This window comes from Trachypithecus francoisi, unplaced genomic scaffold (genome assembly GCF_009764315.1).
Source record: "Trachypithecus francoisi isolate TF-2019V2 unplaced genomic scaffold, Tfra_2.0 Lachesis_group5, whole genome shotgun sequence".
Taxonomy (NCBI): Eukaryota; Metazoa; Chordata; class Mammalia; order Primates; family Cercopithecidae; genus Trachypithecus; species Trachypithecus francoisi.
In genome coordinates, this window is record NW_022681470.1 from 36,275,924 (window position 1) to 36,279,586 (window position 3,663).

The 3,663-nt window shown below is 42.0% G+C and overlaps 1 protein-coding gene across 3 annotated transcripts in view; it reads left to right on the forward strand.

Moving 5' to 3' along the window:
* AXDND1 (axonemal dynein light chain domain containing 1) overlaps nucleotides 1-3,663 on the forward strand; it is a 194,456-nt gene that overhangs the window by 184,928 nt on the left and 5,865 nt on the right. The gene's annotated exons all lie outside the window — the stretch shown is intronic.

Below are 3,663 nucleotides of genomic sequence, written 5' to 3' on the forward strand. Positions count from 1 at the left end.
GAGGCAACATGCGGACGGGCCAGCAGGCTCTTATTTGGATGCAGCCTGATGGCTGTCATTTATTGCTACTGAGGTAAAACCAGAATAATAGTCATCACCATTATTTATTAAGCATTTACCTTGTGCAAGCATTGTGCTAAGCATATCATATGCATTATTTTATTTAATCACAATTCTGTGAGGTGGATCCTGCTTTTATCCCCATTTATACACAGGATTAGTAATATGTCCAAGGTTAAACAGTTAGTAAATGGTAGAGCCTGAATCAAATCTAATATGTCTGAGAGCAGACCCCAAGCTCCCAGCTATAGTGCTGTAATGTCTTTCCAAGCCCAGCAGAAGCCGTTGGAAGTGTGTTGATTACCTCTCTTTTAAAGGATTTGGCTTCCATATCCTTTACTTAATGCTCAGCTCAGCTACTGTGCAAAAGCCAGAATTATTGGAACCTCATAATTCCAATAGACTCTCTGCCGAAGAACATTGTAGTGGCCAGGAACAGTCAATCAAGGAGATACATACTTCCTCAGAGCCATTCAGACATGGTCCCCAGGGATGTGGAATGCAGGGGTATTGGCAGAATGACCTGCTGAGCCTTCTACATAGGAAAGTCCAAACTGCAGAGCCCGCATTGCACCCTAATGCTACTGGTGAGCCATGGTGGCCCCTGAAATTCTAAGGAAGGCCTTCAAAGCCTCCATAGGGCACATTTCTAATGATTTTGAGCTCACCAATCGGCAGTATACCAGTCCTTAAGCTAGCTGCTTGCATAATAAATTCAGGTCTGAATACACCAACGCCACATCACTGTCAGCTCCAAATGCCCTGGAACACCATCGTCATAGATTGTGCCATAGACTTCTCCCACTCTTAGGGGCATGTCATTTTGGTCACGGCAGACTCCAGTGCCAAACTGGAACATCTTATCCCTGTTTATCAGCTTATTGCCACTCTATTAATATTAAAGTAAATTATCAGGAAAAAAAAAAAAACTATTCCCAGAACATATCATGGTTTTCATTGTAGTCTCCAGCTTGTCCTCCAGCCCTCATTTCTTTTTTTTTTTTTTTTTTTTTTTGAGACGGAGTCTTGCTCTGCCGCCCAGGCTGGAGTGCAGTGGCCGGCTCTCAGCTCACTGCAAGCTCCGCCTCCCGGGTTCACGCCATTCTCCTGTCTCAGCCTCCCGAGTAGCTGGGACTACAGGCGCCCGCCTCATCGCCCGGCTAGTTTTTTGTATTTTTTAGTAGAGACGGGGTTTCGCCGTATTAGCCAGGATGGTCTCGATCTCCTGACCTCGTGATCCGCCCATCTCGGCCTCCCAAAGTGCTGGGATTACAGGCTTGAGCCACCGCGCCCGGCCCAGCCCTCATTTCACAATTGGTAACCAGCTGAAATGCAGCACCTGGGCCAGCTCACCTAGCCAGTGTCTGAAGAATTTTGCCTTTGACTATCCACCATACTCTTTCACCCAAACACAGTTTTGTAGCAACTTATCCCCATTATTTCCTTCTCATCAAGCCCACCAACTGCAACAGTTGGTTAATTTGAAAGACAACACATGCCACTCAAGCAGACCCGAAAGCCCTCTGGCATGCCAATGAGAAATTTAAATATTGATCCGTGCCGGACATTAGAGGAAACCAAACAATGGGAAATACCATAGGCATCCCCCAGAAGTGTAAGCAAAATCTGCCTTTGACAAACAACCAGTGTTATAAGGACGTATGAAGAGTCATAAAAGCCATTTTGACCCTGGTGTTCACTTCTGATTGTTCTGCTTTTGGCTTCTGTTATGCCTGACCCAGCATGACCCTACCTCCTTCTTCACTACACATGCCAAAATTTGCTATCCTGAGATCAGGAGCCGTCATATATGGTGTGAAAAGTGACCAACAACCCCTGGTGCCATCTTCATTCCAATAACCAATACCCTGGAATGGGTATGAGCCAACACAGTGGTAATAGAAATGTTTCCACTTCAGGAACGCTCTGAATCCTACTGCCCCTTCAAATGGGCTAAGCCATCTATGATCATGCCCTGGCTGGTCCATGAAAGCAAGCTCCACATCCTAGATGATGAGACATTCTAGGAAATCACCTAGGAGTTCCCCAGCCCATGTCCTGTTGCTGCTTCATCAGTGTTTGCTTTCTTCTTTCTGACACCATACTCCCGGGTCTGGTAGATTTTGTTACCTGTCTTTGACTTATTTGGATATGAGAGCCTTTTGGATTCCACATTTGTATTTCGGCACCCCTGCATAGTATTGAGCTTTGCCTGTTCTTTTGGCTTCAGAATCTCCCATTGCCTCCTCAATGAAAGACTGCTCCATCTATGGCTGTCAGCACTCTCATGCCTCCACAACCAAGTAAGGTCCTTAGGAACAGGGACTGGGGAGACTTTTAATAAGATATGGAAATATTTTTAGAATTGGATTAAATAGCCTTTTGAAACAGAACAAAATTGGAAGTTACTTCTCAATACATAGTCACCTTATAAACTGATTGTTGTTATCAGTGAGTGAATTTGGCATGGTTATATAAAAATGTAGGTTTTGAAATTATCTGAGAATCCTGTGTAAACTTGGGAAGATGTATGGCTTGGCTAAAGCCCCAGGACATAACAAATGTGGGCTGTAAGAATATCTTAGAACCAGCTTAGAATGTTGGGTTTTCCCACCTGTGGATAGAAGTAAGGAGGTGGCCTAGAGACGTAGACAGGGATGCCTCTGAGATTGGCAACATTTCACAAGATAGTGCTAAGGGTTTATTTATTTATGTATTTATTTTTCTTTTTTTTTGAGGGAGGGGAAGAGGGAGAGAGAGATGGCAGAGAAAGAAGGAATGTTGAGGTGACTGAGAGACATTAGGATAGGCAAAGCATCCTTAACTTGGGCCTTGTTTCTGCGACTTAAGCATAGTGGAAAGCAGTCTGTCTTCAACAGACAAAATGCTGCAAAAGTTTCTAGGCCCGCTGTTAGGAGCTTAGATTCATTTTCTCATGGATATAATGTTCTGCAGGGTTTTATGGGCTAACATTCATAAACAAAAACTCTTGATGGGTATTTCATGCAAAATATTTTCAGTTCCCACTAAGAATAGCAGGAACACATCTCCAATACAAAATAATAATAACATCAGATAACATGAAGAATAAAGAGGCAGTTTGAGGAAGAGAGAACCAAATACTGTGGCACTTGGGAGAGTTACCCTCTCTCCGTGCCAGCAATATGGAAATGCCCATTATAAGTAGCATTTTCCTAATATTATTTTAGTAACGTTAGTAATGCTTTATAATGTTGGTGACTTTTTTAAGTTTATAGAGAATTTGCTGTACATATAGATATGCTTTCTTATTTACTTGGCTTATTTTTTTTCTGCAGATATGCATTTCTAATTGTATAAGGCAAATTAATGGAAAATAAGACTTAGAGAAATGTATCTACATTAAGAAATATCTGTATAAGAAAACAATATGTCAGGGCATGTATAGGTTACCTAATATTACTACTGTTTGAAGAAATAAACAGGCTGGTAAGTTCTATACTGAAAATAGATTACTCTTGGGCCCACTATTTATAGTGATTCTCCCTCAGATTTTAAGCCACATGTGTCAGATGTTTTTGTCCTTTATTTCTTTATTTAAAAAAGGAGTCTCCACAAAAATAA